The sequence below is a fragment of the Xiphophorus hellerii genome, chromosome 1, assembly GCF_003331165.1.
Source record: "Xiphophorus hellerii strain 12219 chromosome 1, Xiphophorus_hellerii-4.1, whole genome shotgun sequence".
Lineage (NCBI taxonomy): Eukaryota > Metazoa > Chordata > Actinopteri > Cyprinodontiformes > Poeciliidae > Xiphophorus > Xiphophorus hellerii.
In genome coordinates, this window is record NC_045672.1 from 18,032,048 (window position 1) to 18,055,751 (window position 23,704).

General features: G+C 38.1%; 1 protein-coding gene across 1 annotated transcript in view; it reads right to left on the minus strand.

Moving 5' to 3' along the window:
* Nucleotides 1–429: 429 nt before the first annotated feature.
* LOC116727858 (ELKS/Rab6-interacting/CAST family member 1-like) overlaps nt 430–23,704 on the minus strand; it is a 163,397-nt gene continuing 140,122 nt past the window's right edge. Inside the window, exon 20 of the mRNA XM_032575516.1 lies at nt 430–2,122. The gene's annotated coding sequence lies outside the window, so the exon portion shown is untranslated. The remainder of the gene's footprint in view (nt 2,123–23,704) is intronic.

Genomic DNA, 23,704 nt, shown 5'->3' on the forward strand with positions numbered 1-23,704 from the left:
ATTTGAAATTTAGCATAAAGTGCTTACAAACCTTCATGACTCCATAGTTTTGGTTCCAGCCATGTTGGATGCTAGGGGGCCGTGACTGCATCAGAGAACACTTAAAACATGCTCAGCCACATTTCAGGATCCCCCCTGCCCCTCCTCTCTCTTCCACCTCCCTAACTCACTACGTCCCCTTCCATCCCCCCATGTTGCCTGAGGAAGAAAACTGGGCAACATCTGGCTGAGTTTATGAGGGAGAAGGAGAGAGAATTGGTAGACCATGAAAACTAGGAAGAATTTGTCGTTTTTTTATTCAGCCTGTGCAGCAGGCCATTGTTGTAGCTGCCATTGGAGGTGACGATATTTTAATTCTGTGAAAAATGCTGAACTCCGTGATGAAATTTACCAACAAAGCTTCTGATGTCATTCTGTTAAAAACACATGTTGCCACTTAAGTTAAAAGTTTTATTCAAACAATGTGAACAAACTGAAAGCTGCCAAACATTGTGGAATGAGCCAAGGGTGAATACTGTTACCCCCAGACTTTCACAGTCACAACTGAGTGAGCAGGACCAAACCACACACACACACACACACACGCCCCCACACGCCTACACATACACTGGACATATTCAGTCATTTACACACTGTGAAGCTGCTGAGTCCACAACAAAACAGCAATTATTGTCACTTCAAACCAACTTTTAGTACAGTGAAAAAATTAATAGTTATTTGGAATGCAAGTCACTTCAGTGTTGTTAGATTAGTCACAGAAATTCACAAAATCAAATAGACAATAAATACATCACTCTTCAGTATAAGACACACAGCAGATGTAAAAAGAAGAAAAGAATAAGAGTGGCACTCAGATGCTTCAGTTGCAGAAAACCAAACAGAACACATTAATAAGGAGAAAAACACTGCATTTTTCTTCACTGTAAACTAAGGTTTTGACTTTTTGATTGAGTATAAGTGGATTCTCATTTTCTCTATGGGAACATCAAGGTTCACTTCTTTTAATGCCTGTGCAGTAGATTTACTACGCCTTTCCTCAAAAAAATTATTTATAGCCTTTGAACATTTTTAACATTTCATCATGTTACTAACACAGTTTAGTTTGTTTTTATTGGGATTATATGTTAAGAACCAACCGACAATGGTGTGTTTGCCACAAACCAAGAAGCAGAGAGCAAATATGATGTCATTTGCTTTAGTCAAGGGAGATTAAACAGAATTTTGAAGCCAATATGCACAGTTCTGTGTGGACTAGAAAACTAACGCTACATAAGTTCAGACCTAAATCCATTTGTGAGATTGTAGCAAGACTAGACATTCAATATCACAAAGGCTCTCCAAACGCCTTGCAGCTGTGATTATAGCAAAAATTGGTTCTACCAAAAAAGAAAAAAAAAAATGTTTATTGGTTCATAAAATTCCCCAAAAAATACATTTAAGCTTTTGGTTGTAACATGACGGAAGTGTTTTATGTTCCAAAGGGGCATGACTACTTTTGCAAGACACTAAGATCGTTCAGTGTTGAAAGTCTTGGATAAGAGTTGAATCAGTTGGTGTTTCATCTTTTTTTATTTATCCCAATGGACTGCGGCAATTCCTTTGGCACCATACATTGAGGAGGTCTTAGTGGGTTGTTGATTTTGAGGTCCATGTTGTCATATTTACAAAAGTCTGATATTTAGCTCCAGAAGTAAACACAAGCCTGCAAACATAAACCTGAACAGGTATGGATCTAGGGCTTGCGTATCTGGCTCGGCTTCAGTCTGCTTGCAGTCGTCAACACTGTTGTGACTCTTCGTTACTATGAAGTCAGGCCTCTGTTGCACCACAGCACTGCAAAATGAATCCAGCTCCCAGTCTATTGAAAACAGCCCAGAAATTGAAGGCAGGAGCAAACTTGCCAATATTGAGCTGCGGTATGAGATTCATCCACTAGGAGCTTGGGTGCCCAGCAAAGCACTGCATTTGTCCACGAATGTGACCTGTATCAATGACGTAATTTATAAGCATTTAAAAGCCCAATCTGATGAACTTTTGTGCTTTATTAATGGGGTCTGAAAACAAAGACAAATCGTCTGGTCCTGGGAACTGAAGCTAATCAATCTTGTGATTCCAAATGCATCTGTTGAAAGAAACATTGAGAAAAAAGAGAATTAGTAAAAGTGAAATACAAAAAAAACACCTAAAACAGAAATTAGTTTCTTCACAGTGTACTTGTTTGGATAAACAGAGTGGTTAGTCTTTATTTTGTCTGGTTTTGTGTGGACAGTTGTCCATTTGCTATAGCTGATAATTTCTCAACATCCTGTTGAGTCTCCAGAGATTCCTACGAATGATCTACATGCATTTGCCCAAATATTAAATTCTCATTAATAAAAAACAGGGAAAAGAGATTATTGGAATGTCTCTGTTATTCAGACTGCACAGCAGTCAGCAACAAGTCACTTCTTTCCTGAGGGCTGTGAAACAATGATACATGTCTAGTTTGCTTGGGGCGCCTCATTGGCTGAGCAAACAGTCCCCAAAATAACCACCAATCACTGAAGATGCTATCATCAGTCACTCACAGTGGGTATTGTGAAAGCACTAAAGTAAACTTTGTTTGCAAAGAGCTTCAATTATGTACAGATAAAACTATAGACGAAGCACAAAGATAGGGAACTTTGTAAAGCCATATTGCTTATTTGTCTAATGTGTGTTGTACTCAAAAAGAACTTTGGGCACAAGTTGTAAGGAATGTGTCTACTCTCTTCCTGCTTTGGTCTGATTGGCCACTAGGCAAAGAGGGATCATCCATTACATGCAGAGGTAAATAAACAGTTGTAGCAATTAAAGTGCCATCATTTGTTATGCATCGTATAGTGTTCGTGTGTGTATGTGCACACGCCATGCATGTATGTGTCACCAGCTATATGTCTATGTGTGTGTGTGTGTGAATTTGGTTCGGTGACCATTCTCAGGTTTCATTGCCGTCGACTGCCCTTAAATTAATGATTCTGAGGCCCAAGAATCAACAAATGTGACCCCTAGCAGGCCGTAATACAGAGCACAACCTGCCTGTGGATGTGTTTGAAGGCCGCTCCTCTTTCTTCTCTGTCAGCACCTCTCTACCTCCGCACAACAGATGCATTCACTACACAAACTCACATGTGACGCCTGCACTCGTGTTGTTTATGAGGAAGTGTGTTGCCATGTGGTCATAGGCTTAGTGACCTATGATTATTTTACATGTCAGCATGTTGTGACAGAGTGTTAAAATCGTATGAAATTTTGGGTTTTTTAGAGGTTACGTGTGACATTTTTGGACTTGATTATGTAGGCATAGAGAGACACGTGACAAAGAAAAGCATTTTATATCAGCTGGGAAAGCAAAAAGCACAACATGGAAAATTTTGCCTCCTCAGATGGCAAAGACCTTTTTTTTAAAAAGTGAAACTAGTTTTACTTTCACTTTATTTTGGTAAATTAACAACATTACATGAAGAAAACAAAATACTACAGTACTTTGCAAATCCATAGTTTACCAAAAAAGGAATAGACTAGGATTAAGCTCATGCTTAAACTGTTAATTAACTCAGCAGCCTAAAACCTACATATACACACATTTATATTTAAATATGCATGTATATACATCGATGCACATACATTACTTACATACAGTACAGACCAAAAGTTTGGACACACCTTTTAATTCAATGAGTTTCCTTTATTTTCATGACTATTGACATTGTAGATTCACACTGAAGGCATCAAAACTATGAATAACACATGTGGAAATATGCACTAAACAAAAAAGTGTAAAACAACTGAAAATACCCCTTATATTCTAGTTTCTTCAAAGTAGCGACCTTTTGCTTTGCACACACTCTGCATTTTCTTGATGAGCTTCAAGAGGTAGTCACCTGAAATGGTTTTCACTTCATAGGTGTGCCCTGTCAGGTTAATAAGTGGGATTTCTTGCCTTATAAATAGTCATGAAAATAAAGAAAACCCATTGAATTAGAAAGGTGTGTCCAAACTTTTGGTCTGTACTGTACATAATTACAAGCTTTTATCATTTTACATTTTAATGGTCTCTTAAGGCTCACCAAGAAAGAACATATTTTGAGGTCATCATTCAATTCATCTCAGTTTTACACCAACAACTGAAACACGTTTAGACTTTACCTAATTTTTTCTTTAGCATGTTCAAATATTAACAAACCTCACCATTTATAGTTATTCTCTATCAACTTTAATAATTTCTGAATACCAGAAGGTTCAATGTCATAGACATTATTTTTAGTATCTTTGAATTTTAAAGTATTACTTTGAATAAAAAGTTTGTTAACAATATCCAACATTATTAATAAGACTAATAAAGCATTTTTGTAACTTATTTAATATATCAATTGTTGTTTTACTTGGATTTCCCCAAATTTCTGAGCAATATGACAAACAGGAATTAGCCAAGGAGGAGTATATCATATGCAAGTCTTTTACACTTATTTAATATTTTATTTTAAACAAAATTAAGTTTCTAGTCAACTACTGCAGCAATGTGTTACACAAACTCCATCACAGTTAAAGTTTTGTGGTTAAGTGTTTCTGAAACCGTCCTGGTGCTCAATCAGTATATTGTTTTTACTAAGAAAGGAGTCTAGACTTTTTGTGAATATATTTTCCCAAATTTTGGGAAAATGTAGTAGCACTAATATCGGTCTATAATTTAATATTTGCTTGTCACCACATTTATGGACTGGAAACTCCTCAGCTATTCTCATTTTGTTAGGAAAAACTTCGTTGAATCTGTTAGAAATATAGCTGAAAGGTTTAATAATACTATAAATTACTTCTTTCACAATAGCCATAACAATCCTGTAATGGCTACTGTGAAAAATTAAAGTAAGAAAGCCAACAACTGTAATGATACTTACAGTTGTTGGCTTTCTTACTTTATTTTTTCTTAACTACCAGCAAAATGCATTTACTGTTGAACTTGAGGCCTTGCTATTCAAAAGAAAGTAATTAATCTGGTGGTGCATCTTTTCTATTGTCTTCTGCTGCTGTTCTTGCGTATGTGGGTATGTCGTCTTAAGTTCAGCTCTTCTATCTCCTCATTCTTTTCTTTGGTAGTTGCTTTCAGTTGTTGAAATTCTCCAATCAAGCGCATCAGGCTTGTTTGTTGTTTTACCACCTTGCTCAGTTCTTCTGATATGGCAACTTGGAGCCATTTTTACTCCTTGTTAACTGTTAAGAATCCTGTTAGTTCAATAGGCCTTTGCTGATTGTGGAAGCACATGTAGTCAAAAGGTGCTTAAAGTTGAAAAATAGCAGAAATGACCCAGCAAATGTAAACATTAGTTGAATATCAAAGTCAAAACTTCAACATTTCCTTGTTTTTGTATTTCAAATATTCAGTAGACTTTCCCTAAACTGCAGGCCAGATCTATACAGCCCCTCCAAACGGCATCTCAAATCGGCATCAAGGCCTTTGTAGCCAAAAGGTCACAGTCCACAATTTTCTGCACCATTGAGTGTTAAAGGCAGCAGTAAGGAAGGCAGCTACATGATCTGAAGAACACAATGAGGGCATTATATCGATTTGCTCCTTTTTAAGATATAAGTGTGAACATCTGCTGGGTTTAAAACCAGTGGAATCAAACTAAGAAACTAAGAATTACAAGTGTTAGTGCTGAGAGGGCAAGTCCTGTCTTGCGTGTGACAGGTGTGAGGTTTTTTTTAGTGCCATTTCAAAACTTCTTAAATTTTCTACAATAGCATTTCTAAATTTTAAAGTACTTTTGATGAAATGCCAGAAAAAGTGATCAGTATTTTCTCTGGGTTGTCTGAGGAATAGAGTAATGCAGAATCGGTCAGCTGGCTGCAAATAGACTAGTAAGCAAAAGGTGCTGTATGAACATTTTTCAAGTAACAAAAATGGACAATCAACGAATGTTATTGATAAAACTGTTTTATGACTAACACACAACTTTATTTTAGCAGCAGTAGGCATACGTGTTGCTTGTCTGTTATAAATAAAACCAAGTAGGTCAAGTTATGTGCATTTTTGTTCTAGCATCATATTTTATTTTTAATAATTAATACTGTGAGAAACAATTCTGTCAGAAAAGAAGCATACTACCTGGCAAAATACATTGTCTCTCTCTTCCCTCAACTCCAATCGCCATTCCTATCTCCTCCTCCCTATGTAGCCCTCGCCTTGCTCCTGCCTCCTCCTCCACTTTCTGCATGCTTGATGGTGGGATCAGATGAGGTGAAGCCTTTCTCATATTAATAATTGTTGAACTTGTGTTTAGGGACAAAGAAATTATGAACATATTTAGAATGTTCTTTGCAGATTCTGATGATTATCATGAGTGGAAACCAGAAGTTGAGTAAAAGATGGGACATTTTTCCACTAAAGTGGTTCCAGTGCTTAACTTGGGAAAGTGCTATTTTCAGTTCTTAACTGGTAGTATAAAAGAACCAGTTTGGTTTTCCACAAGTAGAGAATCAGGGTGGAGCCAGGCCATTGCAACACTAAATACATCTCTTTTGGTAATGTTTCATCTCCCCACTGTTGTATTCAAAAATTAAGTTTAAGTATTCAAATCACATTGTTTCTGAGATAAAGAATGGGACCCGCTATAAATAGATTTCCTCACGGCACCATTCTAAAATGTGCTAAATCTGTTTTCATCAACATACTGTATGTTTAACGTATTTGTGAACCCTTTTCACACCAAGTGAACTTTGGATGCTACCAGCAGCACCGTGGTCAAGTCAGATTCATTAACACCATCTGAAAAATGTAAACAACAATAGTGTTTAAAAAGTGGGTCAGAAACACTGTTCATAGTTTTAGTGGAAAATTGCACAAATGCATATAATGCAATAGCTTGCTTAATTAATACTAATCCATTTTTTATTAATGACAAATAATGAGAAATTTTAGAACTGGAGTTTTAAAAATGCATTGACTGGTTGTTGGTGTCCTTTATCAAAGTTAGCACATTCTTGATGTTACGAGAAATGTGAGTCCTGTCTTTCAACTGCTACTGACAGAAACTGCCTGTTAATGTGATCAGTGTTGTATTTGGGGACCACCAATGTTTGAGTGATCCCATCTTTGCTTGAATTTTCCTTGTGTTTTAATATTCTTTAACTCCCACAGATACAAAAGCAGAAACACACCAAATTCAATTACAAGTACAAAGATTCAGGCCTCTACTCAGCTCTCTCTACTGCACAGAGAAGTCTTAAACATGTCAGGAGATGGAATGAGGAAGAGGAAAAAAAATGGGAGTGAAGTACTGTGTAACAGAGGGACAGCCTAAAAAGTGAGCTGACTTTCTTACTGATCTATGCAAATATCCCTCCCTTTTTGTGTTTATACGGTAATTCTGAAAGTCTAACCTGCACATCAAGTTGTCCCAGAAACAACATATCTTCTCTGCAACAATTACTTCAAGAGCTCATTCTTTCATCCCACAATTTTTACCTTTTTTCTCCTTCTTTCTTTCTTTTCTCTGCCTGACTTTTACAACTTCCTCCTGGTTGAAGCGCAGCCCTAACCCAAACAAAACTCCATTTTTTAGTTATTGGCCCTCATGGCATGTAATGGAGAATCAAGCTAATTATCCCTACAGCTGTTTTCACTTGCTTTTTATGTAAGCAATACCTGGCTGATCCAGAGAGCAACAGTGAGGCCCTTCTTAGCGCTCCAGGCCTCCAGGCCTGCTGGAATTAGAGAGCATAATGCCAGGTCCACACCCCCCTTCCTTCGCCACCGATACTGCCTATGTGTACCCCTGAACCCATCTCCCGGCACACAAGCCCACCTAACTCAGCTTGACACAACCCCCTACTACCCAAAAAAACACACAGTCACACACACACACACACCCAGAGCCTCCATTTCCACCCGTAAATCTACCTTTCAAATTCCCCCTTTGAACTTCAACAAAGCTGCTCTTCAACAACTAAAACGGATCTGCACGACAAGCATGAGCTTTCTTCCACTGATGGCAATTAATGACAGAGCTGAGCAAGGGTGTGGCTTAGGTTAAATGGGAACCATCTCCCGCTGTCATCAGACTTGAACAGAGATGGAGCCAGTGCAAAGATACAGACAGAGGGGTAAAGAGTGGAAGAAAACAATTCCTCAGTGGCTAATTACATAATTTCCTTCATCTGAATAAACACATACTTGGTTAAAGCGAGTGTGAGCAAGCTTCACAGATGCTTAAGGGTTTTCATGAGGAGGCCTACTAACACCATCCGTAATGGCTTTCTAGCAGTGCCACGAAGGTAGACCCCAGACAAAACATCATCACCACATTTTGTAGCCGTTGGGGAGTCATGCCCCAAATTATACTTGAGTGTTGATCTTCTTCTCCAGCAATCCTTCAGAAGAGTGAGTCAGTGAACATAAACAGTTGCTGGTGTATCGTTTCACTCACAACAGTTCATTCCTGAATACAACCAGAAGTGTGTTTGGTTCACACACCACTAGGTGGTGTGCACTGTTGTTGGAAGAAGTATATATTTGTGTATCAATCTGATTAACTTTACATCAAGTGACAGAATCCATCTCTTAGTGAGTAAGATGTGCTTACGCTTTTTCTTAGCTTTTATTTTGTTTGAACAGTGCTTCATTATGTCCTTGTGCTACATTAACTGGGATCTTGTATTAAATGGAGAAAATACATTGCATTTTAAAACTCCTTTTTATTTCAGCCTAATATCAGTAAATATTGTGTTAGCTGGGGGGAACAGCAGAACAACTCCCTGCTCCAACATATTCCTCTGTCTGTCTGCCTTTTTTGTCCCTAATCCTTTGAGGAATGATGGAGAACTGTGCAGAATGGTGCTTAGCTCCCTGATTCCAGCCAAGGTGTGTCAGTATACAAATGAGACGGGTTTAATCTGCTGAACCTGCTGCTAATGTGAAGGTTACTTTCACATATCTTAGCAGCTCTTCCCACACATAAATGTGTGTGTTCTTCATAAAATTGCAGAATGCCCTTGCAGGTAACATTGAATTTGTGAAACAACAGATGCTTAAAGATCTAGCTCTCCTGCTCCAAGATTTTGATCTCTTTCTCAGCTCTCAGGATTCTTTCCCTAACTAATCTCACTGTTAGCGTTGCAAGCTTTTTTGTTGGAATGATATATCGGAGAGGAAAAGAAAGAGAATGTGTGATTGACAATGTTGTTTTTTTTCCATAGGAAAATGTCAAGAGTTCTGCTGTGTGCCAGCTGCTTTCACGTTAACATTTTAAACAACATTAGCGCTGTACCTGGTTTTAATAGGGAGTGCAGGGAGTTTGTGCTCCATAACAACACCTTGACCTAGAGCTTAACCTTGACATAGAGCAGTGGCGGCCCATCAGAACCAGGGCCTTACATTAAGAGGCCCAAACATGCCTGCATCTTGAAAGCAGCGCAGGCCCAGCCGGACGGGGGTTGGAGTTGGGAGTGGGTGAAGGGGGGGAAAAGTGAAACCTGAACCCACATTAAAGCATCACCATCAGGTAGGAGATCAGGAGAGGCCTCCATGCTCTCAGAGTTTGCGGGAGTCCGGGCCTCTGAAGCCCTATCTCACCTCCATCTGGAAAGAGAATCTGAGGGTAGCCTGATGGTTCGATAAAAGGCCAATGCCGACTGACACGGTAACAGCCTCTTGCCCCCATTTGTAGGAAAAAAAAAAAAAGGATGCAAGTTGAGTTGTGGCGCACTCTTATGTGGGTACTGCTGGAACAAGGGAAAAACTCTGAGTGGCAGTGGTGGGGCAGTGTTATAGGTGCATGGTGGCATTCAGATTGCTTTGATGGTTTGACCCACTACCCTGAGGTGCATCCACTGCAGTTAGGTTTACATAAATACATTTATAATGAAGTATATATGCCTTCATGTGCATTGAGCAACAAAGTGAAAAAAGCATGGAATGAAATAAAAATAACATTAGCGAATGAAAATGTATTTCAGTATTTTTGTTTTCTATCTTTTAGTGCTTCCTTAGCTACATGGGAGTTTGGCAGAGACTGTCACTTTTCTTGGGTGCAATTAACTCTTCACCCTCCTCCTGATGTCTTTTAAAGATGACATCAACTCCACTGACCCATTCATTTTCACTCCTGACCCAACTAGTTGCTTCCTCTCTTTAACTGCCCACAGACTCACTGTTTATCCATGTGCTCTTTACTGCCCACTGTTCAGCTCAGTTTCTTTTCTTATTGCCCCTCCATGACATAAACTGGTACTCAAATGGGGAACAAAAATGCATAGCAAGGTTTATGAAAATTGATTCAATACAATTTTAAATCTGCATTTGAGCAAAATGTATGTGATTCAAAAGAGTAAGGAGTGGACTAGAAACATATTTTTGGATGGCTGAGTTAAACATATATTTTTCTTTAATAAAGCAAAAAGAATGTGCTTTTGTACTCTCAAATAAGCCATACTTATTTTGTTAATGTATGTATCAGGCTTGTTGGTGTGTGAAACAGCTGTGCCAAGAAAATCTGATAATAATGTCTATTCAGGAGCTCCAGGTATTTCAGGTGAACAAGTTCAGACAGAGTTTCACACAGTCAGCTACAGCTTGTGTTTGGTCATCAAACAGTGAAGGATATGCCCATTCTCGAAGAACCTGAATGCCTCTTGTTCAGTTTTGTAATTTCTTTTTAGCATTAGTGTGCCCGTTTTTCTCACATTAGCTTTAGTGCAGATTTTCATAGATATTTATTTCCCATATTAAATCACACTTAAAAGTTGTCTCAGCAAACAGAGAAGACGGAGCAAAAAATTGTTGTTGAGTGGGGTGAGTGTCTTTCTTTTGGCAGAGCTCCTCCATGGTGCTTAATGCTAGGTAAGTCCAGTCTCAGGAAGAACCAATCATGTCGCCTGTGTCTGTTTGGTGCTCTTGAGGTCAGCATAGCCCTAGGACATGAGACATATAGGATATACACGGGGTACAAAGAGGGAGGTTTTTACAATGCCTGGTGGTCTACTAGAAATCTCTTTACTAGAGCAAAAAGGGAAAGAATGTCTAAGAAATATGCGAGGCAGCTACTTATTAACTTGGTCATTCTTAGAATTGCACCTCAATTGAAATGTGTATCTAGGAAATGAATACCTTTTTGCACACAAACTTAAAATAGCTGAAAATTGTAGGATTTTAATAACTTTTTCATTAACATTATTAACTTTTTCATATGACACTTAAAAAAGCACCCCCGGTAAAATTTAAGAGTAAAGCTTAATTTGGTCAAAGTTTATTTTTTCACCATCAGTTATGTAAAATATAAAAAAATCCCTCCCTGAAAGAAGTGAAATACACACACCGTTATGTCCTCACCTCTGTCCTATCTGTCATCAAATAGGCCTCTTCTTATACTTAAACATCTTTAACACTATGGTATCTACTCATGGTTTCTTCAGATTTCTCTGAGATAATTTTAAACTATTAGTACTTTAAAAATAAATATATTTAAATTTAATGCACACACGAATAAAAAAATATTCATATTCAACTTCATAATTTAAATGACTTAACTTCATAATTTAGAAGAGTGAAATATAAGTTTATCTACTAAGGTGATGATTTTTGACTTTTGCATGAAACTGTGGTTCCCTAACTTTAAGACATTCTTACATACACAGTATACGTTTCTGACATAGGGTTTCAGAAAACTATTAAAATCCCTGTTTCTAGATAAAAATTGATTAAATAGATCATTTCCCAGGAAAAACCTCGTTGTGGATGACATAATTCTCTGATTTTAATTGTCAAAACTACTACTACTGCTAAAAAATTACTGAAAATAGGAATGAATTAATGAATGTAAAAAATAAAATAAGATGGAACTAAATGTAATTGAAGGCCTACTATGGAAAATTAAAATGCATTTTAAACACCGTAAGGTGTACAATTTCAAATGTTTAAACATGATGCTTTGTAACTGACTTCTGACATCTCTCTTGGTAAACATTTTTTTCTGACTGGTCAAATATACTGTTGTCGCAAAATGCATGAGTGCATCGTGCTTGGAAATAACTTACAATTTATCTGAGAAGCCATTTTTCTTTGTTCTGTTATTCTACATTCTTAAACTGCAATCTTGTTTTGTATCATTGATATAAACTGGAAACACTGACCACCACTTGTACTGCTACCTTTAGGTAGTTTACAGAAACTGAAAATTACTTCAGATTAAATTGGTAGTTATATGGAAACTCATTTTCAGGTCATACTACCTGTTATATAAAATTGTCTGTTGTAGATTTTAAATCTCAAAAAGATCCGTTTTTGTCATATGAGGCAAAGAACAAAGAAATACTTTAATATTTTTAAGTTTTAGGACTTTAACTTCCATGCATTAGTTTTAGAAAAGTCTACATCTATCTGTAAAGTTTGACAGAGTAAAAAGGTAAAGAAGGAACCAGATAAAGGTATAAGAGAAACCATATGAGAGAATTAGGAAAAAACAGGCAACAGTGGCTCCTGACAGAATGTGGTAAAATATTAAACCTACCAATAGTTTAATTATCAGAGCCACTTATAATTGGCTCTGGTAATTATCTGAACAATAAAGAGTCTCTAAAGTGCCGTGACCCTATTGCCATAAATTTTTAGAAGATCTAAAATTCTTAATTCTCTGTCCACAGTCATCTTGAACCTTTAATAACCCTTTGGAGCACTCTATGAAGATATTGAAAGCTCTGCCTACGAAAATCTAAGGGGAGATGCTGAGGATCATAAATAAGCATCGTTCAGTGTGACAGTTTTGGCTCTGCCTGTGGGGAGAAAGTAAATATTCCTCATTGGTTCTGACAAAACGACTCATAGTCCCGTAATATTTACTGCCCCAAACACCCTGTACGCATTAAATAAGCACTGATAGAGACATCCACACTGACAGTGCAGGGGCTCATGCTTAACATTTGCTGTCTAGCTGTGGGATTACAGCATCAGGTTATGATGCACTGGTTCAGCACATACGTCTTTGTTATGATAGCCAAAAATGATATAGAGTGGAACATAGACTGCAATGTATGTAAACTTGTCTTTACTGTGTTTATGAAAGTTTCTGATGTGGAAATATTGACTGCCACTTAAGTTTGGGATCTCCTTTCAGTTCTGGCTCCTTTAATGCAGATAACTAAAACAAACATATGACATGCTGTTCCAAACATCATATTGATATTCAGAGAAAAAAAGATAATTTATATTAAAAAGGAAATAACAAGAAGAGTGAGAGAGAGAGATGCTGACAGGTCACACTTGATGACCTGCAGAAAAGTGTGTCAGTGAAGTATGTGCAGACTTCCAGTAACTCATAAAATTTGCAGTATGAAATGTTGCCATGTGTGTGTTTGCACAGGATTTTGTGTGAACTCCACTTAGTCTGGGCGGTGCTGGGAACAGTATCAGCTTTAGGCCTCCCAAGCAAGGTCATGTGCTGATGTTTAGTAGCAGCTTTCTCAGGTCACAGACTGTGACTTTCAACTATCACTCACATTATTCCACATCTTTGAGTGGTTCTGCTCAGTTGGCATACCTGACATCTCTCTTCCACTTTGCCTTAATAATGGGTGACAGCTGTCCAAGTCTGCATACTGAGTTGAAAAAAAAGTTAACCCAAATAGTTGCTGGACATGTAATTCACATCATCAAGACTCCTACAATAAAACGTAAGGTAACCAGCCTTGGAAAAGAATCGTAACATAAATTTACAGTCCAGGGAACTGGAATTCTAGCAAAGCATACCCAAAAATAATATTTCTGTTTAAGAAGAAAAGAAAAATGGAAAACAATAAAATCAACAGAAATGTGAGTAGCTAGTTTTGGACTGAGTTTTGTTTTTCATTTCTCAAAGAACCAGATAGTTGGGGCTAAAAAATACAATGACTGTATTTGATATTAAAGCAGTTAAGACATTGAAATCTTAATACGTACTTCTGCGTTCTTTTCAAACCCATCTTAAAACAGCACTAGAATGCCCATATTAACAACAAAAATTTAGCTAGCAGCAATCTCCATGTTTTTACTGGATGATGGTAGCGGTTCCCTATTCGAGTGGTTCCACAGGAAGTGATATGAGAAAAAAAAAATCCACACATGCCATGTTGTGTTGAAATTGATGTTTGACTTAATAGTCCACAAATCAATCAATCAATCAGATTTATTTCTATAACATATTTCAGCAACAGGACAGTCAACACTCAAGGTTCATAATTACACTGGAATTGGCATGTTCCCAGTATGAAATTTGTTGATTTGCAAGCAGCTTGTTTCCTACAGTTAAGGAATGGTACCAGCAACCAAAATTTAGTTTTTGTACAGTAAAAATTGTATCTATTTTGAAAAGGTGAGCCCTCATAGTGTTTAAAGATGAAACTTTAAATAAATTGCATCCCTCCTGCCCCCATTTGCTCCTTTTTTACCAAGTGGCAGAGGAATAATTAAAGTAGGCACACCTTTAAACTGTGCTGGTACCAACTGAATACATGGGTGGTTTATAGTTTTCAAGAGAGATTCAGTGAAATTATAATTATACATATATAAAGTCCCTCCATGCCTTGCTTTGCATCTCTGGCTTATTATATACTGTATATATACAGTACAGACCAAAGGTTTGGACACACCTTCTCATTGAATTCAATGAGAAGGTGTGTCCAAACTTTTGGACACACAGTTGTGTCCAAACTTTTGGTCTGTACTGTATATACATATATATATATATATATATATATATATATATATATACACACACACGGCAACAAGTGAATACTGATAACGTAATAAGCCAGAGATGCAAAGCAAGGCATGGAGGGACTTTGACAAAGAGTGATGTTTAAAAAAGGGGTAATAACAGGGGTTAAGGTTTGCTCTTTCATTGAGGAAAACTGGCCGGGGCTACTTCACACTTTAGGAATCTCCTGTCGACTGGATCAAAGGCTCGCCCAGAGACAAGGTTTCTATAAGGTGCAACTAGCATATGACAGCAGCAATACACAGGCACTTATACATGCACACAGAAAGTCACTACAATCAACATCACACTCACATAACGCTTTCATGTTTGAATGAACACACACTGACATCAGAAAAGAAGAGTGGCATTTCCTTTTGAGTCTAGATGAGCCTGGGGGAGTCTATTTCAGAAACCAAAGGAAAGGCATACATCTATCAGCTGAGTAGTAAAACCACTTGAGAAGGGTCAGTACAACCCCATACCTCTTAACCCCCCATCCACCCCATCACCCACACACACACACCCACACACACACCCGCCTACTCACTCCCCCCCCCCTCCCACACACACAAATACAGGTTTGGTGTGTGTATGACTAAATACATTCAGACTCTACAAAAATTAACATGTGAACAGAACACTGATGAGCCTACCACATGTACAGTGAACATCTTGCTATAGGAAGCATGAGGAACTTGCATGCCGTCTCATGATGGATAGACCTAATATTGAATGTGTTGTGTCCAGAGGAGGTGAACATAAGGCTATGTCATCACTGGACCATCTCTGTTCATACCTTCCGTCACTGTACATTGCCTCCCACAACTACAGGAATAAAGGATACACTAACTCCCACAGAGTGGGAGACACAAAACACAGACAAAATGAACACTCCTTCTGAATTACGGCAGAACCCAGACATAGAAAAATGCCTGTGTGCATATACACAATAACATTTTCTGCTTATATTATTCCTAGGTTGCCTTAGAGGCAGTCATGTTTCTGCCTGAGAAATAATTTGAAATAATTTTGCGCAGCTAGCAGTTGGCTTCGAGCTGCACTGCACATATCCACACACTCAACCAAAACTATAAAAAAGCAAATACTTAATCAATAATAGTACTGCTATTTATATTTTAAGGATTTTCTTTATTTTTTTTAACAATAACTTTCTAATGTGTGCCCAACATTTTACACTTAACCATTCCTACCTTTTACTTAGTCCTGACCCAGATCATACCTTGATGTTATGTGTTTAAAATGGGAAAGTTCCACCTTAAACAGGCCATTATGGGCAATAGCTTTTTGCTATTTTCATAGAATATGAGAAGATTACCCAGAACTATGACTCACCAATTATGCCCTTCACTAAAATATACCTCTGGACCAACAACTCTCTAATGATGATGACTTAAACGTTTCACCAATAGACCTCTTTCAGCTGGCCTGGGAGTCACATGCAAACGTACTCTACTGGTACGGCTAAATACGCACAGCAACATATGCTGACTAGGAGGAATTGAATCCTTGTGTTGTTTATACAAGGAATTCAACTACACACACTCACACAAACAAAACAAAAAATATGGGGTTAATTTTTGTACCTAAAAAAAAAATACACCACTCATAACAACACTCCATCAGGTTATGATTCCAATTAAGCTTTTTTTACGTAAAAACGTACAAAGTCCCCTGTACGAACAAAAGCTATGTATAGGTAGAACTCGACATTTAAATTCATTGCATAAAAGGGCAACTTTGGTTTTATATATATATATATATATACTGTACGTATATATGTATATGCTTTTAACCCCCAAGTTTCCATGGATATTTCCCGACATCCTTTATCCATCCCCCTTTCTACTCAAACTCGTGTCACCTCTGACCCTGGTCCAATTCACTACAGTCATTATGCAATTAACACCAATTAAGTCATTTGGTTGTAAGGGTGTGCGTGTACATCTGCATGCATGTATATGCAAGGTTGAGTGTATGCGTTAAGTATGTGAATGAGTGTATGTGTGCATGATAGTGCAATTACAGCAGCACAAGGGAGCCTTTTGGAAGCTTAGAGCACTGCAATCAACCAATCAGCCTTCAGATGGCTTTGACATGAAAAGAGAGCATGCCCTCCACTAACCCTGGGGTCAACCTCAATTTACTCTATTTACCCACTCAGGAGCGACCCTCTGTGTGTGAAGAAGCAGAAACAGATAGGGAGGGAGAGGGAATGATGAATAGCAATGGAAATGTCTAAGTAAGTGCGAGTGTAACAGAAAAAGGCGAGAGTAGAAGGGAGGGAGATGTAGAGGTGACTGTTGTGCAGGTGAATTTTTATGGATATGAGGGTGGGTTGAATGGAGAGGAGGGGATTTTTAGGGGGAGGCCTTCGGGTTGTGTTTGCAAAGCTAAAAGGCCAGCAGTTGGAGCCCATTTGCTAACAATTTCCCCTTGGAGAGTGGTTCTACACACAGAGGCCATATACACACTTTTTTTTGGAGGCAGGGGGTTTCCGAGTGCAGATGAGGAATGGCAACTTTACCGTCGACTGAAGCTGTTAAACCGTGAGATGTTCCATGAAGATAAGACAATTGATTTTGCAACACATATACTATCAAATTATAAATTCAATTGTAAGCGATTATTAAGCAATGCCAACTTCTGTTAGTTAACCCCTTTGTATAAAATGCAGGTTTGATGCACTTTGTATACTTAGCTCCAGATGGTTAGATGGGTGGATTGTAAAAAGAAGTACACACATGTAGTTTCCCTATAGGTGCCATGCATGAGAGAGATTTGGGTAATTAAATTGAGTGCCCTTACCCCAAAATAAAGGTTGGAGTTTGAGGTTGAGTTTGTCCGGATGACTGCCTTAAATTTCTTCTGAGTATGTACCTAGTCAGTAAATTTCAGTTAGGTTGAGCTATAGTTTTAGTGTCATGACTATTTTCAATCTTTATATGCAATATTGTTGTAATTGTTTTTCATAAAAAAATTTAAAACATTATATTCCTTTTAGGTAAGGAATAAGCTGATAAAGCTGACAAGCAGCCACTGTGTACAGTGTAAAAATGTTTGGTATGTTACTGCCTTTAGTCTAAAATTGAACATCTCGGTGTGTCATTTGCACTTTTTTCCTTTTAAGAATCACACAGACTGAACAGTCTTGATTAAATGTCACAGAGTCAATAAATCGAACTACGAAAATGTTTAAAGACTCAAAACAGAATAAACAGCCTTTTATGAATCTGTTTTAGGCGATTGCGTGCAGAATGCCGGTGCCAATAGGTTCTCCAGATGTAGATAAATCAGAGTCTCAATATTTATTTCAGAGGGTGTGTAAGAAGCATGATGTTCTCTATGGGGGCATGACAGAAAGTAATTGAGAACCACTGGGCAGGAACAATTTAACTAGCAAAAATGATTTTGAGGGTGCAAGTTCTTTATATGATAATACAACAGCATTAGTCAAACCTTCATCGAGGCAAACAACCTCCTGGATAAAGAACAAGGGATGGCAAAAAGAAAGCAGAAACAGACAGAAAAACGTAAAGAGAAGAGAAAAAAAGAAGCACACACAGATGCACAGTATTTACTGCTCCTGGTCAATGATATCACATATCTGACAAGGGGGACAAGGTTATTCTATATCTATTATGTGTAGGCATGTGTGCGTGCGTGTGTGTGTATTGAGGGACTTCTGCTTCAGGGGTCTTAGATGTGGACTGTAATCAGGACCACATTACTCTGTCACAGGAAGTCCTCCAGCAAAGGACAGGAAGCAGGAACACAAGGACCACATCATTAGTCTCGCCAGTCACAAGCCCCACAGCCAATAGGAGCCATGGATATAGTGGGAAAAAGCAAAATTAGTGGGCCATCCATTATTGTTTATAACTATCATAAGTTAGCATTTGTGTGTATGGTGCTTGCTGGCTGGTATCAATGGCTTATTTGTTTACTGAGTGTAATGAGTCCAGGTTGTGAGTGTTTAGTGGAGTCATAGCAATGCTGGGCTCACTGCCGGAATACCAGGACTAAATAAATGCACACACACGTGCACGCCCTCACATGCACAGATCTCGAGACACTGCAGACAAATGAGAAACAAATGGTTCCATTGTATGCTGTACGCTTGTCTCTCCTCTAACGGCAAAGTCAGAATGCAGTTTGAAAGGGGTCCGTCATAATATCTGCCATGCATACCCCCCTGACACACAGAAAAACATATGCATGCCCCTTCCTTCTTTGCTCTGCATCCCATCAGGACTAAAGAGGCTAATTTTTCTCGATGGCTTACAGGTGGCCAGTGCAAGGTGAACCACATCCCCTCTCGCACACAGACACATATGTACAGCAATGCAAATATCCAGCCTCCAAACCAAGCCTGTTATAAACTCTTAGCCAAACATCAAAGAGACCGACACACCTTAGCACACCTCAAAGACACCAGAGACATACCGTCATGCATGTGAGCAAAAGCACAAGCACATACACATTTAAAACATCCAAACTCAAACATATGCTGACTTGTTTCGCATGGATTTTGAACAAAGGTCAGCCCTCATTGTGTTATATTTCCAAACAAAGAAAAATAATTACCATGCTTTGATAAAAAAAAAAATATATATATATAGCTATTAATCCTTTTTCTCTCATCTGAAAAGTACTGGAAAAATACTCAGAAAAAGCTATTAGCATCTGAATAAAAAAAAAAGAGAGTAATTGTGTTTGGTCTGTCTGCGTTTAGAAGTAGACCATTACAAGTCAATGTTTTATGACATGAGCTGTCTTTCAGCTGTAAGCTTAATGTTTTTCAGCTCCCACTATTTGCTCATTAGCTCTGAAATATCATAATTTGTACAACTTAGCACTTGCCACCTTCAATATTTGTATTCTACATCAGCCAAAGTCAGTAATAAGCACAGATGAATGTTATTTTAATGCTCAGTTGCACAGGTTTTACATTACTGAGTATACACATGTCTTTTTCAGTCAAGTATAGGACGTGCACTGTCAAATTAAAGAGGGTTGAGACACTGAGTAAAAAATTAATTTGCTCGCTTCGGCTAGCAGAAGTGTACGTCTTTATTTGCACGTCTTTCGCTTTAGTGCTGTGCAAACTTCTGCATGCATAGATTGGATTGCAGCTCTTTGAAGCCATGCCCCTGCCTTCATTAAACACAGTCCTAGCGCCTGGAACAGTGTTCTTGGAATGCGTCAATAGCTTGCACAGACACATGAAGAAAAAAAGAAAGTGCTTGCTGCAGTGCCAGCAAAAATCACCCATTTTCTTTGTACTTGGGGTCACAGTGCAAAGAGAAGATTAAAAGATGAAAGTTGATCATCCCTTGAAAATAAAAAAGAGCTTCAAATTTATACTGTTCCAAAATGCCTGCACCTAAGCCAGGAGAGGCTAACGGGTTCCAAATGAACCTTTACATGCCAAACTTATCAGATGCTATGTGACTGGAAAGTGACGGTAAGATCTCACTTGAAAAGTACAGATTAAAAACAAACAAAATCTTTTGACCAGTAAGGTTATTTGATGTTTTTGTGAAACGCATGGATTTCAGACATTATCTGTACCAAAACAGCGCAATAATTTTTCCTTCCTTCATCGTAAGAAAAATCTTTGTAGCTAAATATATCCAGCTTATGTTGATATGTATGTATTAGTAAACACACATTTTGCATTTTTACATATAGAGTTATTTTGACAAATAATAAAATGATCTTTCCACACAAGAAGAGACCTCATACATTGTCCCTGTATTTAGTCTTAATAGTAAACCCAACCAGTATGGTATGCATATGAGCTCAAATCAGAGTATTTTCTTGAACCAGACACACTGTAAATTATTAAAATGCAAGTATAAAAGGTATTATTATATTATTATTATGAGTATTTTTAAGATTAATCTGCACAAAGTATCAAATTGCACCAGTGTTCCAATGAGGGATGTACAGCTTTCACTACAAGCTCATAGAGGTGACAATGCACAATGCAATGATTGTCAAAAGTTTACACAGAAAAGAGGAAAAAGTATAGAACAGAATTGCAGGAACAAAGTTATTTCTCACTAGGATTTTCCTGCAGCTTTAGAGATCATTCATCCAAATGAAAAAAAGCAGATCTAACTACAATCTATTACTTGAAAACAAGCTTTATTGCTATTTCTACTTTTCTGTTTTTGTAGCTCGAGCTTCTCTTTATTCATTGTGTGCCTCAATGTACAAAATGCACACAATGAATGGGAGCTTTATTGTTACTGTGTCACACACACAGTCAGCGAGAGCCTCCTGGAAGTCCTGGAGGTCCTATGTGAGCAGGTACAGATGCTGAAATTTATGGTGCACAGACTCCATTCTGGAGTGGATAATGGAGAGGACTGGGAGGTATGAGCTCACTCAATCCAAAGCATTCAGTTAAGGTGACCTTATACAGACAAAAGTCCAGAACATTTTGAAGTTCTTCTACATTTCGAAGTCCTAATGCGGTGTTGACAAGAAAACATCTTTTTTTGCTAACTGCACAAAGCCTTTTCAATAACCACACAAACTTGGATTTCTCAGGGAGAATATTTTCACAGCGTGACAGTTAAATACCAGATTTATAAACTTTGGAATAATTTGGGAACATTACAATTACAATTGTTGTGGGAAAATTCGTCACAGCTCTCCGCATGCTCATGGGATCAATTTTGTGCATCTCCCTTGCGAGCATGCTTTTCCACTTACTACTCTGTGCACATGTGTGGTAAAAATACCCCCCTACAAGGATTTTGTTAAACTTGTAGATTCTATTCCTTGTCCTTGCATCACACAAGCATTCCAAAATCCTCACATGTGCTTCTCCTGAGTCAAATTAACATCCATTTATACCAACTGCAGGGAATGCAAAGCGAGAAAGAAGAGCTGACACCAGATGACAGAGCTCCCTAAGGCAACTTTGGCACAGTTTCTCTGTTTATACAAATTCACACACACACAAAGATGAGGAAAAGGTAAGAGAGAGGACAAAAAAGAAAAGTAGTGAAAGCAATCTTAGTTGGTTCACTTTAGAGGTGTGGAGGTGAAAATGGAATCGCCCGCTCTCACGCATTCAAACAGGGACTTATCCCAACACTTTGATACGCCTTTCTATAATTGCCAGCATGCATTTTTGTCTGAATGTTTTGAGTGCATTCATGTAAATGTCAATGTAAGTGTGCGATGTTGTCTTGTCTGTCAATCTTGGTCATTACACTTAATCTCACAGATGACACTCTCAATCCTCTCTGTCAACCCGGGTCTTTGCAGTAGCACTCAAGCAAGGATTTTGGTTTAGCACTTGTGCATGCTCCCCATCCCCTCCTAAAACCCCCTGCACATACTGATACACTCACACACACACGCACGCACATTTACCTGACAAGTAACACCAAAGCAGAAGGCAAGGAGAAGAAAGAATTTTTGCTTGGGAAGAAAAGCAAACAAACATCCCACATCTGTATCAGTGTTAAGAATTCAAGGATAAAAGAGGGATGAGTGGAAGCTGAAGCCAAAAAAACAAAAGCACACACAGATGCATTTTAGACATAATGAAAATGGAGATGAGAAATACTTCCTGAGTTTGGAAAACCCAGAGCTGTTACAAAGTGATGATAGAAAATGACTCCAAGAAGGTTTAAGATGATCAATAAACAGCAACTCCATTTAAATTCACAAGTACACTTTAGTTATTTATTATCCTGTTATCCTATCCGTTTCTCTTTCAATTTTCCCCATTGTTCTTCCATCAGAGGGGAATCTGAGAAATGTGGACAAAACATCTTTCACCAGCTGTTAATACAGTTTCTGCTGCGCCATGATAAAGTCACGGTATGTTGCCCTGTTCTACCGAACCAGCATAAATACACACACACTCACGCCTTCAGCAAATATGGACCTCAATCATGCGGGATGAAAAATGATCACTCACTTGCAAATATTTTGTGGCATACATATTAAGTCGCAAGTCTCCAAGTCTGTATGTGAATTTAGAACTTTGGTAAATCATTAACGTTTTGGCCCTTAGGCCTTTCTCAACACAAGCATTCTTGAGGCCAGATTTAATAAGATCAGTGCGAACACATCAAGTCACACAAATGTGTTTCAACACATCTAACATTCCAGCTCCTTCTAAGTTAATTCTTAAAAATGTATTGGTCTCGATCATCTCTGACACCGGGGTGTGTTTGGTGGAAGGGCAAGGAACAGGTATGGCTTGACATAACAACTGACATCACTGCTAAAACGTCTACTCCATGATCTCAGTATGTTTGTAGAGTGGATTCACCAAAAGGTAACTCGGATCCAGCAACCTTTTAGCTGACCTGTCCACTACTAGTCCTTTTTGTCCCCCTAAAACTCTGATAAGGTCAAATGATTGTATTCAGAAGTCAACCAATTTGTACATAAAATCCATCACTGTGTGAAGAGATAAGGGGGGTGGTCTCTGACCAGAGTAAAATCTAACTTCTTCGATTGCTATGGGTGACAGAAAACTAAAATTACATTACATACAATTTAATTTTCACTTCACAATAATACTTGCTTCTCCAATGGTCTATTTCATAAAATCTGCTAAGCACATACAGAGACCAACACAGATGGTCATCATACACACAAACATATGATGTGCTATCCTAGTTATTACTAGAGCAAACAGAACAGAATGCCTGTTGTGAAACACAACACTTCAAGGAGCACATGTTTTTGAAATACACTATGTAGAAAAATAACTATGTACATATCTTATTAGAAGGTAAAATAAAAAAAAAAACATTACATTGTCATTCACTGGCCCACACTTCAGTCCATTTGGCCTGCTCTGCATAAGGTTCTGCTAAGCTATTGTTTTTAGAGCTGGTAAACACATGTTGTCTTTTTAAACTAGGAAAACGTTAAAGCTAGCCAGTAATGAATGCAATGAT